Genomic DNA, 13,710 nt, shown 5'->3' with positions numbered 1-13,710 from the left:
GAGTTCTCCTAGCAAATAGGGCACACATCAGGTAGTTGTTAAATATTTTTCATCAGATTAACCAGACTTGCCATGCTAATCAAAATTTCTGTTCTTAGGCAGACCAGTACGAGCTGGGAGGCTACCAACAAGGAAAACCTACAAACCAAATAATCAATAAAACATTTCAAAGTTGTTTGTGTGAGCTTATTCTTTTACACATTATTAAATTGAATGAAGAGACTATTTTCCAGTCCAAGTGCCATACAATGAGATTTCTTAAGGCCAAATTAAAGTGGACAAACAATTACAAAACAATCACACAGGTCTTGAATATAACTGTAGAGATAATTCCTTCTACTTGTACTTCATGGTCCAGCAGTAAAACATGTGAAGTGGTTCAAAATGCTAGGCATCGAATGGGACCATAAGGAGATTCTTATATGTGCTGTGTGTGCGCAAAGTGTCTCAATGGCTACAAATCTAATTAGGATTCATGCAGTTAATGGGCTGAGGCCTGATAGTTGGTGACTGCCTGGGTCTAATGTGTAGCAGACTCAGGGGGAACATCTGCACTCATGTCTACACATACTTCACTTTTTTTGTCACATCTGTTCTTGTTTCATTTTTTCCCCCCTCACACTTTTGTTTTCCTGTGTTTTGTTTTTTTCTTTACTCTCCAAACCACCAAAACATTCACTCTTCTTTCTCCTCTCTCTTATACAAACTCACATGCGAATAACAGTTGAAGTAAGGTCATTTTTAAAGTTACGTTTTGTCGATATTATTCCTGCAATGAATGAACTGAAAGAGGGGGCGATACATAAATTTGCACAGATGATTATCTCTAACTCTAAAATATCCTTGGAAATTATTTACCTTTATTATAATCATGTATAAGGTCACAGAACCTTATAATAAATTTCCCATGTGTGGGATTAATAAAGGTTATCTTATCTTATCTTAATACTTTGTATTACAGATAGTATAAGGATAACTCACTAGTAAATACTTGTTATTCCTCAGGCACAGATTAGTGCAAAGGCCTGTGGATGGCAGCCTGTCATTGGAGGTCTGAGAGTCCTTCAGTGTGTTGAGTTGACCAGCCTTGACAGAATGGCCTGATTATCAGTCCACCTCTGTTCATAAAGCCTGGCGGGTTACATGCATTTGAGTCCACTCATGCAACGCCACTGCCAAGCAAAGCTTTGCAATTGGCTGCCAGGATTTGATATTAAAGATCTGAATTTGCTTCTGAATAAATAAAAAAATAAAAAATAAAAACTGGGTTTAGGGAGAGTCAATACCATGCAGCAGAAAGCAAAACAGGACTTTGTGAGTGACAAGTGACCTCTGAGAAGTGCAAAAGCTCAGAGGCAATGGGAACTTGTGACCAAGATAACTGTGGATAAGGGAGGATTTAATGGATTACCAGAGTAAATAATGCAGCAGGGAAGTTGCAGTGAGGAGGACAAATAGCTTGTTAGCAGAAAGCAGAGAAGGGGTTGTAACATCAACATGAAAGTATTCAAGGACAATCTGAAGCAGTGGAGGGAAATCAATGTCGGAATTACTATAAAAAATATTTAGGATACTTCAAGGTGTAATGTGTAATAGATTACCAGTAGACATCAGTAGATTGCAGTCAACTTAAATGCATAAACCTAGCTATGGTGGCCTCTGTAGGACAAATAACTAAGACTGCCATTCATCTGTGGTAAGTGTAGTCTGCTGTTTACGTAACCTGTGTGTCCACTTAGATGAGGCTGTAAAACTTTGTGAAAGGAGTCCAATATACAGGGAGTGCAGAATTATTAGGCAAATGAGTATTTTGTCCACATCATCCTCTTCATGCATGTTGTCTTACTCCAAGCTGTATAGGCTCGAAAGCCTACTACCAATTAAGCATATTAGGTGATGTGCATCTCTGTAATGAGAAGGGGTGTGGTCTAATGACATCAAAACCCTATATCAGGTGTGCATAATTATTAGGCAACTTCCTTTCCTTTGGCAAAATGGGTCAAAAGAAGGACTTGACAGGCTCAGAAAAGTCAAAAATAGTGAGATATCTTGCAGAGGGATGCAGCAGTCTTAAAATTGCAAAGCTTCTGAAGCGTGATCGTCGAACAATCAAGCGTTTCATTCAAAATAGTCAACAGGGTCGCAAGAAGCGTGTGGAAAAACCAAGGCGCAAAATAACTGCCCATGAACTGAGAAAAGTCAAGCGTGCAGCTGCCAAGATGCCACTTGCCACCAGTTTGGCCATATTTCAGAGCTGCAACATCACTGGAGTGCCCAAAAGCACAAGGTGTGCAATACTCAGAGACATGGCCAAGCTAAGAAAGGCTGAAAGACGACCACCACTGAACAAGACACACAAGCTGAAACGTCAAGACTGGGCCAAGAAATATCTCAAGACTGATTTTTCTAAGGTTTTATGGACTGATGAAATGAGAGTGAGTCTTGATGGGCCAGATGGATGGGCCCGTGGCTGGATTGGTAAAGGGCAGAGAGCTCCAGTCCGACTCAGACGCCAGCAAGGTGGAGGTGGAGTACTGGTTTGGGCTGGTATCATCAAAGATGATCTTGTGGGGCCTTTTCGGGTTGAGGATGGAGTCAAGCTCAACTCCCAGTCCTACTGCCAGTTTCTGGAAGACACCTTCTTCAAGCAGTGGTACAGGAAGAAGTCTGCATCCTTCAAGAAAAACATGATTTTCATGCAGGACAATGCTCCATCACACGCGTCCAAGTACTCCACAGCGTGGCTGGCAAGAAAGGGTATAAAAGAAGAAAAACTAATGACATGGCCTCCTTGTTCACCTGATCTGAACCCCATTGAGAACCTGTGGTCCATCATCAAATGTGAGATTTACAAGGAGGGAAAACAGTACACCTCTCTGAACAGTGTCTGGGAGGCTGTGGTTGCTGCTGCACGCAATGTTGATGGTGAACAGATCAAAACACTGACAGAATCCATGGATGGCAGGCTTTTGAGTGTCCTTCCAAAGAAAGGTGGCTATATTGGTCGCTGATTTGTTTTTGTTTTGTTTTTGAATGTCAGAAATGTATATTTGTGAATGTGGAGATGTTATATTGGTTTCACTGGTAAAAATAAATAATTGAAATGGGTATATATTTGTTTTTTGTTAAGTTGCCTAATAATTATGCACAGTAATAGTCACCTGCACACACAGATATCCCCCTAAAATAGCTAAAACAAACTAAAAACTACTTCCAAAAACATTCAGCTTTGATATTAATGAGTTTTTTGGGTTCATTGAGAACATGGTTGTTGTTCAATAATAAAATTATTCCTCAAAAATACAACTTGCCTAATAATTCTGCACTCCCTGTAATTCGATGAATCAGTGAAGCTCACTTGTTTCCGATGACTGTGATACTGGCGGAGCGGCAATGTACACTGTATTCAATAAGCCACATTTACAGCATTCTTGTTTTCTAAAATAAGCTCAAAAAATGACTTACTGTACCTTCAACTTCAAATGATTTGGACTAAGAAATTAGAGCAACACATCAGTGGAAGTGGGAAATCTAGATTAAAAACTCAAGTCTCATTTGGTTTCTACTCAATCTCCACCAGTGGAACACACACACACACACACACACACACACGTTTCTTTCCTCATGACCCTGTCTGCTGTGCCAATGTGTTGCTGTTCTAATTAAAGGCGAATTTCCATTGGGGCAAGGCAACTGAGTTCATAACACCATCTGAGTGACAACAGAACTCAGATGGTGTTGTAACACCATCAGTATGTGATGCAAAATGGCACTGCTGTCCCCAGCAGAAACACAAACATCAAAATTTATTATTTTACAAAAAATAAAATTCCTGTGGCTGATTGGGGTTTAGATATTTAATATATTTGTATGTCTCGTCTTGAAAGTGTGTATGTTTTTTTTGAGTGTTACAGGTTTTTGCACATCTTCATTCTCATTAACATGTTTGTTCTCTAGCAGATTTAACACATCAGTAAATGTTAAGGAAAGCGAAGATGCTGCTACATATTGCAAAAGGATCTAAAAAACCCCCAAAACAAAAAAACCCCAACAACAAAAAACCAAAAACCTGGTCCTGGAATAAATGTCCTTCATAAAAGGAATTTACTGAAAGTGAATTTAATGCAACTTTTGGGGTGTTTATTGGGTAAAATGTGTCTCATCACCCTGGATCACACAGCACCGTGCACCAGCAAATTTTAGTTGCACTGAATTGACCCCAATGAATAACTCACAGGCCACTTTATTGGGTACACCTGTTCAACTGCTCATTAACATGAATATTTATTCACCCAATGGTAGCAACTCAATGCATTTTGGCATGCAGGCACATTCAAGATGACCTGCCGATGTTTTAACTGAGCATCAAACAGTGGAAGAAAAGCGTTTTAGGTGAGTATGAACATGGCATGGTTGAATATTTCAGAACATTCTGATTTATTGGCATTACCCCAAACCAAAGGCAAAATAATTCTCTTTTAACTAAAAGGGGTTAAAGTGAATGGTTTGTCACGGGACCGAGTGGTCTGTACTGAAACTAGACTCGGGCGCAGAAACCCAGAACAGAGACAGGTGGTGTAACAATATTTTATTGGTCAAGCTTAAACTTTGGTAACATGGCAAGGGCAAAAGCAAATAAAACGTAGGGCTTGACGTGGTGTGGCCTGGGTAATGTGGCTAGGGGTATGCAGAACTAGAGAGGGAAAGGGGCCAGAGATGCAGACTGGAGCTGGGCGGCAAGCAGTCACACTGAACAGAGAAGACAACGGAGTTAGGGAGATAATGGAGGTAGCCCTAAAGTGGTAAATAATTTGTATAGCAATTCTTACTTGCAGGAGGAGGAACAAATTGTGGGGGGTGGGGGGGAATACTGCAGCACAAAAAAGTAAACATGCGGGCCTGTCACCAAGATGAGCTGATGTCGAACTGGCAGTGAATGAATGTCAACGTGAGGCTTAAATCACTCTGGCTTAATTGCCTGCAATTGGCTCCAGTTGTGCAGGAGCTGGAGGAGGTGGCCCTGTCCAGGGGCAGATCCCAGGTAGGTTCAGGAGCCTCATGGAAATTCCAGCCACCCACAGCGGACCATGACAAGGGCTGTATCCCAATTCAGGGTCTGCAGCCTTAAAGTACGCAGCCTCAACGGTCCTCAAGGGCCGCGTACTCAAAGACCGCTAAGGCCGGAAGTGCGAGGCTTGTGAAATGGGACGGTCTAGCCTCCATCGCGCTGCCCAGGTTGCCTAGCAACCCTGATAGCTGGAAACGTGTGGTTGACAGAAATGAAGGAGAACATTTTGTTCGAGTGTTTATTTCTACATGAGCTTTGTGTGATTTAATAAGTATCTGAGGCTGAGACCACGGGACTGTAAAACATGATTGTTGGCCTTCATATCTGTACTGAACAGTCATTTTAAGATTAGCTAGTAAATAACAATTAGTTAATGTTGTTCATGAGACTAAAGTCAGTGTAAATATGATATGGCCAATATTATAGTTATTAAATTAATCATTATTAGTTATTACAGCAGTGAGTTTGAAGTCTCAAATCAAATCACTTTTATTGTCACATCACATGTGCAGGTACACTGGTACAGCACATGTCAGTGAAATTCATGTAAGTGAACTCTGTGTCAAATACTGAGCTTCAGTAAAGATTCAAGTTGCAGTTATTTATATTTCCTATCACCTTAAATCTTCACTCAAAGACAAGTATCTTTGACAGTGTATATAGATGTATTATATATAAGAGACAAATGTTGTTCCTTCAGTATGTTGGCATTACTAAATTTGGCTCAATGCTTACATATATGTATAAAAAGAAAATGTACGAGCTGTGATAACTGTATGTGATAACATGAAGAGTAGACTGATATATTAAATATTCCTTTATTGGGTGAGAAAAATCAGACCATGTCATAACTGCTTTCAGTCATACAGAATAGATATCAGAGCTTTAAACAGGCTGACTTCTACTAAATGGGTCAAACTGGGCAGAAAGTATACAAACACATAACATCCTTATAGAATATGATATAACACTATAGATCAACTTACCTCAGAATATATAAAGCATATAAACAATTACAACAATATGATGCAACAAACACAGCAGTGCTACTAATCCAAAATACTCAAAGCTTCATAGAACTGAAACAAACATTTATTTTTAGCTCCATTCTGCTGCTGATACATACTTTAGGTTTCTGAACATTAAACTTGTTGCTGCCTTTCATAGTGTGTAACTTGAAGGCCCTGAGTACTTTCTCCCACACTGAAAACACTGGAATGATAAAATTATTTGAACATTACCTAATAAGACTGATTCAGGACAGACAATTAGTTATTTTAAACCTTCCTAGCAGTCCTTCATAAAAAGGGAACAGTCTGTCTATTCTCTCCATCTGTCAGCTGCTGCTGGCTCTTCCTCCTCCTCTTCCTCACACACTGCTGAGTTTGTCCTGGTGGATCATCAGGGGTGCAAAGCCTCACAGATGATGTGCAGCAGTGGGTCCCTCAGTCTGTCCTCACTCTGGACACTTGCAGTCGTCACACATGGAAATCAAATGTGTGATAAGCTGCAGGATTCAAACACAAGTGTAACTTATAAATACATGTTCATACTTTTATTCCACAATCAGAGAGAAAGAAAGAGAGAGAGAGTGCAGGACAGACAGACAGGTGACAGTCTCAGGTGTACACACTGCTACAAAACAGCACAAGAGAAGGAGGATTTAGTGTTTGTGTTAATACGAGTGCTAAACAAGAAGAGTTCCAGATGGTCCAGTGGACACATGTGTGACTCCTGTGATTAAAGCATCTTTCTTTCAGCTTAACGAGTGAACCGTCAGCTCGTTCAAACACACGTTAAAGTCCGTTTGGCTCGACATCACCGAACAGAGGCAGCAATATAACACAGCTAACATTAACAGTGCAGTGAATCCTGCTGGTGCCGTCATATTCAGGACTGCAAACCGAGCAGCATCACTGACTTTCAGCTTGTTGTGTTTGTGGATATATGACTGACTTTAATTATCCATAAAATCATCACATTCTCTGTAAGATTAAGGTCAACTATTGTATTATTTTATTTTAAAGGCTTTAAAACCAAGTAAATGCTGAAAGTACAAACATCGCTAATGGCAAATAACTTTGCCGACATGTGGCCAACAGTAATGTTTTAATGTTCCTCATTATTAAACATTTGCACATAAATAAGTGGCATAATATTCAGTACTTGCGTTTAACAGTTTACTCTTCGGCCGCTACGCTTCTGCCGTCTGCGGCAAAATTATCCACACCAACTGCCGCGCTATGAATTGTGGGATATGTGGGGCCACGAAGTCTACACTGCCACAGCCTTAAAATTCAGGGAAATGAAGGACGGATTTGAGGGCCGCATTTCGAGCAGCCTTTGAATTGGGACAGCCTTCGGCGCGCCGCTGTGACGTAATCGGCCTTAAAATGCTGCCTTTAAGGCTGCAGACCCTGAATTGGGATACAGCCATGGTCAAGAAAATTGAAAATATCCATTCTCTGGGTTAAAGTGCCTTTTTGGTGCCAGAGGTTAGAAAGGAATGCTCAGCCTGCTTTGACTTAATAGGGAGGCAATAGTAACTAAAAAACAAACTACAAAACCCCCCAAAACAAAACACACCCATTATGCAGAAGGGTATCTCAGAAAGCATGACACATTGAACCTTGAACCTGGGGTAAAGCAGCGGAACAAGAGTGCCACTCCTATCAGATAAGAACAGGAAACTGCGGCTACAGTTCACATAAACTCACTAAAACTGGCCAATAGAATATTTGGAAAACATTACCTGGTCTGATGAGGCTCAATTTCTACTGCAATATTCAGATGATAGGGTCAAAAACAGCATGAAAGCATAGCTTCATCCTCCCTTATATTAGGCTGCAGGTGGTGTAATGATGTGGAGAATATTTTCTTGGTATGAGCACCACAGCCCACCTGAGCATTGCTTCTGACTATCTCCATCCCTCTATGACTACAGTTACCCATCTTCTGATGGCTGTTTCCAACAGGACAATGTCCATGTCACAACGACCCCCACCCCAAAAAAGCTGATGTCCAACGTTCCTTCTGTTGCATTGGACATCAGCAGGAGCTCTCTCTCTCTCTCTCTCACACACACACACACACACACACACACACACACACACACACACACACACACACACACACAGAGCTGTAGTATAGTCTAGGGTTAAATGCTTTGCTTGAGGACACTTTGACATCTGGGCAGGAGGAGTTGAGGGTGAACCACCAGGGCTGCAATTAACTGATGACCTGCTGTATCTGCTCCTCTAGCAGCTGTATAATAATATCTTTAAAGATGCAGGGGAAAACACCATTAAACAGCACATTTACTCTGTTACTCTTTTTTAAGTGAGTACTTGCGCCAGTTTATTGCCTTTAACATAAACAGTGACTATGTTAGCAAAAAAGAAAGTACTGGGAGTGAGGCTTTTGGAGTGCAGTAAGCAAAAAAAAAAAAAAAAAAAAAAATGGTCCCACCACAAGAAGATGATGAATTACCCAAAGCACAAAGAGTGCCATGATGGGAAACTGGTGCACTGATGTATAATAAAGTCCCTCTCAGTACATTGGAACAGTATGTTGGGACATCAACATGAGTGAACACTTTATTCCTAAGTAGCCACAAACATGTCTGTTCTACTCACATCATGAAAAATGTACACTGGAGCAACATGACACAGACTGATCAGTCTGCTTTAGATGTGATGGCCTGCTAACAAGGTAACACGTACTGTGCTGCTTGTTATACGCTTCACAGCTTGCTCTACAGAACAGACCAACCGTGCTCGCTCTCAGTCTGTCCATTATCTCTTTGTCCCATCTGTGTCACTAGCTGTCTTTCCACCAGCCCCTTTCTAAATGAATCCCTCTAAGACCCCTATTGTTGTTAATATGGCTGCACCACAGTTTATGGTGTGGGACTGTAGTCATTTATAGCACTCCGGCTGTGCGTCACCAAAACTGGGACATGTTTCAGAGAGATTAAGCTGGTGGGGAGAAAAGGAAAACGTAAAGGAGAATAGCTAGAGAAGAAGAGTGCCACCAAGGATCCTAGCAGTCTACCTGCCGCTGACAAGATTTATTTTGTGAAGGAATGATAATAAAATTACAATACAGGGAGAAAAAGACTCTGCGGCACAATTTGACAACCCCTTACTGAAAACAGGGAAATTGCACCAAGAGACAGAACAGCTGTAAATAAAACTTAGATCAAATACTGAACACGGCTATGATATTTTTTTGTGACTGAATAGTCACAGATAACAACCATCATGCTTTTTCAATTTCTTTATATTGTGAAAGGTATCTGTGGAATTTTTCTTAGAAAAGTTAAAACTTTGAAAGTCTTTTTCTCTTGCATATGTCCTTGAATTCCAGTAAACATACTGAATGCATGTATTTCCTCATGAAGCTTTGACAAAGCTGTTTCCCCCCCCACTGGCTATACAAATATAACCTTGAGGGTTCATCTATGAATGTAACCTGTTTTGTGGGAAGTTATTCAGTATGACTGTGGATGCATTAAGTATTTATCTACCTAGATAATGAAAGCATCACATCTTTACTCACATTTTTCAAGTATTTGAGCATAAAATAGAAGTACACCACTCTCCCAGTGGTAAAAATAAGGTAGTAATCAGGTTAATTTGCCTGTGCCCCCATCTTTCATTTCTGCCTGACACCCACTTTCCTAGGAGAAGAGTAGTAGTATTATGTGGGTACTTAATTGTGTTAATAATTTGCATTATTCCACTTCTATGGGAACTCTAGTGTGCAGAACATCGTCAAGTCTCAGTCTCCGCAGAATGGCAAGTCCTTGATGCCTACCATGTGCGAGCGCAGCCTTGAAGTTGTGTTTACAGAGCACAGCGAAAATAAAAGACTTTCCTTTGCTAAGAGTTCCTAGTGTTGACAGTGGGCCACCTCGATTCAACATCAAAGCAGTCCTGTCAAGACATTTTGCAAAGTGCTCTTCCAGCCCTGAGTCAGCATATGTTCTGTTAGATGTGTTTACTCTTGAGCTTCTGCATACTGGATAAAATGCAGTATTATTATGTGGAAATAATACACCTGCATCTACACCAGCATCCAGGAATGGCACCTAAATATGGGCGTGCACGCTACTGCGCATTACACATGCATGAGAATACGCTTTGACTTATAAACATACGAAAACCTCAACTGACACAGTTTTGAACGCTGCTGGGCTTTTAAATAAAGTACAAAGGTTCAGAGGTGACACTGCTAAATGGAAAGGAAAAGAAATTTACTGCATTTGTTCTGGAAGACAAATATAATTCTGCAGAAAAGTAGAGCAGTGTGACCCAGTTCCAAGGATGACAGAGTTAGTTTACAGTATTTCTTTTTTATATACTTAAGGCATATAAGAAGCTAGATAAGGCCTAACCTCAAAGGTCGAGTGGTTTGTTTATAAAACATGCACAGGAATGCCACAGCTTATGTGCACACAAAATGCTGAAGTTATAACTGCGCGCACACACTTCTTAATATAATTTCCTTTTATAAAGCACACGTAATGCAGGTGTATTTCAAGAAGCACAGACCATATCAAGTATGAATGATATGGGAACAGGAACACAATCAAACATGAGGTACAAGCTGTTTTAAACCACATTTGCTGAACAGTAGTGTTAAAATAATTTGCCATCAGGCATAACATCTCAGCAGCTCTGTCTCCATTTCATAGAGAATTCAAAATTTTCACACATTTTGAATTGTTTTAGTCCCTTAAATGTCCACTCCATCAGCTGTTATCAGACCCAAACACCAGTTTCTGAATCTCTACCTTTTTCGTTTGTATTTCTAAACAGCTAAGAAGGTAACCTTGCTTATTTCTAGAGCAAGATTGATTGCTAGAGCAATTGTTGCTGTGAGCTATAATAACCTAAACTACGAACTAATCTTTAACTGATACAACCCTAAATTTAACTAAAAAGCTTAAAATGAAATCAAAAGAAACAATATAATGTAGCTAAAGGCATGTCTCCAAGTTGTTTGCCAAAGTTAAAAATCTAGTGGATTAATTTCCAAATTTGAATTCCTTTTGTGACTTTAAAATGGAAACACCACATATCACTACCCGACAAGCAGAGCATGAAGACCACCATTATGGCAACCGGCAAACTGATAACGACTTTATAATGGGCTGAGTGAAACGAGAGCGGTGCTTGTGAAATAATACCACACCACTGCAAACTGGAATATTTACAGATAAAACATGCATATTAATTATAGTTTGGCATGAAAAGAAATAAAAGAAAAAAAAGAAAGATTCCCAACCTTGCCATTTAGGGTGCTAAAACATTTCGACAAATGGGTCAGTGTTTCCACGTTCTTACAGTAAATCCAGCCCTACACACATACAGCCATACACACTGGGAAGTGTGTCTATTCAATGGCTATAAATGAAGCCCCAGGAGACCTCAAATGGGTGATGCGATTCCGTTTAAGAAGGAGTAGAGTAGAACGTGAGGGGTGTCAAGAACAGATGAAGGCTGAGCTCAAGCAGATGTACAGCTTGCTGCAGGACCTGGAGAGCAGCATGAACAGCACCAAGCAGCGGCTGGAAGAGCTGATGGCTCAGTATTAGAAGAAGCAGAAGAAGACTCTTCTTCTCTCGTTCTCTCTTCCTCCCTCTCCGGTTGCTACTTCAATCATGAAACCGATCAATAATCAGCTGATCGGCTTTTCTGTCACAAGTCCCGTCTCTCTTGCTTGTTTATCACCCATTTTGCTCCAAAAAGAGGAAACAGCGGATAAACAACAGCAGCACGTTTAAGCTTGTTAAGCTGTTGTTAGAATTTATTTAATATTACTTTACGGAATCAGCTGATGTTGGCTGGAGCCACAGCCGTAAAACTGCTGGCATGATATCAGTTCGGATATGTGGTGAGAGGGAAACATGAAGCTGAAACAAGGAGATGTTCTTACTGAATAATCAGAGCTGAACAGGTGATGGAGAAACAGGTTTACCTTTAAGGTGACATGAATGAGTTGAAGGGAAGTTATGAACTGTTTCTGAGAGACCAATAACACCAGGATCCTTTTTTACTAGCTGACAGCTGGTAACTGTGCAGGGGCGGGTCTAGCAAAGTGTTGCCAGGGGGCCAGGTAGGGCATTAACAGGGAAAGGGGGGCACAAAGAAATACTTTCTTATTCACATTTAAGTTACACGTTTACACGTGCATTAAATTAAAGTTGATTTTGTCGATTAAGCATCATGAGGCTTATTTTTTTTTTGCTGGAAGTTGGCAACCCTATTAGTTAACACAGTAGTATTGGCCTGTTATGACATCAGCGATGCTAAAGCTAATGCTACAGCCACAGTGACTTTGACTCAGTGTTCAGAGGGACGTGTTGTTTTGTGTGAGACATTGACGCATCGGAGCGTGCGTGGATGCTTTCCATTTGACTGACATTGACCCTCAGTGTTATGATGTAGCAGGGATTTGTCCACCAGGGCGCAACAGTTGTTTAAGAGTAGTGCCAGTTGTGTGTCACATGCCCCAGTTCGGTAAATAAAGAAGTGACTGTGAGGTCAACATGGTCTCCGTGGTTCCTTAGTTTCAGGATATCACACTCAGGCACTATGTGTGAATGCTCTTTTCACTTCCCCATAACTTTTGTGGGAGAAAGTAGTTTCGGCCACACACTTTTGAAATGGCGTCACATCCAGACACATGGAGTCAGGAAGATGGCTGCGAGTCGGATGCTAAAGCGCCCAGCCTGACACAGTACATCATTCCTCACTCTACACCTCTTGACCTTAACCTAAAAGTGGAAAACTTGAAAGTATAAGTCGAGAAGCTGCGAGTTTGCTTACAAGTTTCATTGGAGCTACAAAAAAGCCTACTGAAGCATTTGGATCATGGAGCTAAGGGAGAGCGGCCATCTCCTTAACAATCCCTGGTGGTGCCTCGGATTCATGGCTGGTTGGACGGTTACCAGGTGGACTAACCGTTATCATACAGACAAGCTCAATGTTGACCGAGGGTTGGTTTCATGCAAGATGACAGGACAGAGTAGAGCTGTGGAGACTCGGCTTGTATGGTCTTATGTTGCTACCAATGAATAAAGGTCTGTTGTTCGATTTAACTGACTGGCTTCGAGTTGGCCAGCTAACCTCCACACCACATCCCCGCTGGACCTGCTAGCTGCTCCTTCCTCGACAGATTGCTGTTACACAGTGTAACCAAATCCAACAGAAGCACGAGGCTGACAAAATCAAAGAGATCTCCACTGAGACGCAGAAGCTGAAGGCCTGAGAGACCTGTGCAGCAAAAAGACCGAGAAGCCTCAGGCTCTCTATGACCAGCTCTCCAAATCCATGGAAGAGCTCCACAAGAGGATGGATGTGAAACTCAGTCTGACAAAGACGGCTGCAAACTTCCAACCCTAATTTATAAATCTGCTCATTTTTACTTATTGTCTGTAAAGTTTGTACATTTAAAGAAAACAAACAAACAAAAAGAATAGATGAAGGATGATTCTGTGATTTTTCATGCTTCACTGGGTTCTTTCCTTCTCCATATTGGGCTTTCCTGCAGTTAAAAAGCCTTTTGCACTTCAGATGCATATGAAATTCAGTGTGTCTGTGTCAGAGAGAGAAAAAACACAGCAGAACTATTTC

This window comes from Oreochromis niloticus, linkage group LG6 (genome assembly GCF_001858045.2).
Source record: "Oreochromis niloticus isolate F11D_XX linkage group LG6, O_niloticus_UMD_NMBU, whole genome shotgun sequence".
Classification (NCBI taxonomy): domain Eukaryota; kingdom Metazoa; phylum Chordata; class Actinopteri; order Cichliformes; family Cichlidae; genus Oreochromis; species Oreochromis niloticus.
This window is presented reverse-complemented; position numbering follows the sequence as displayed.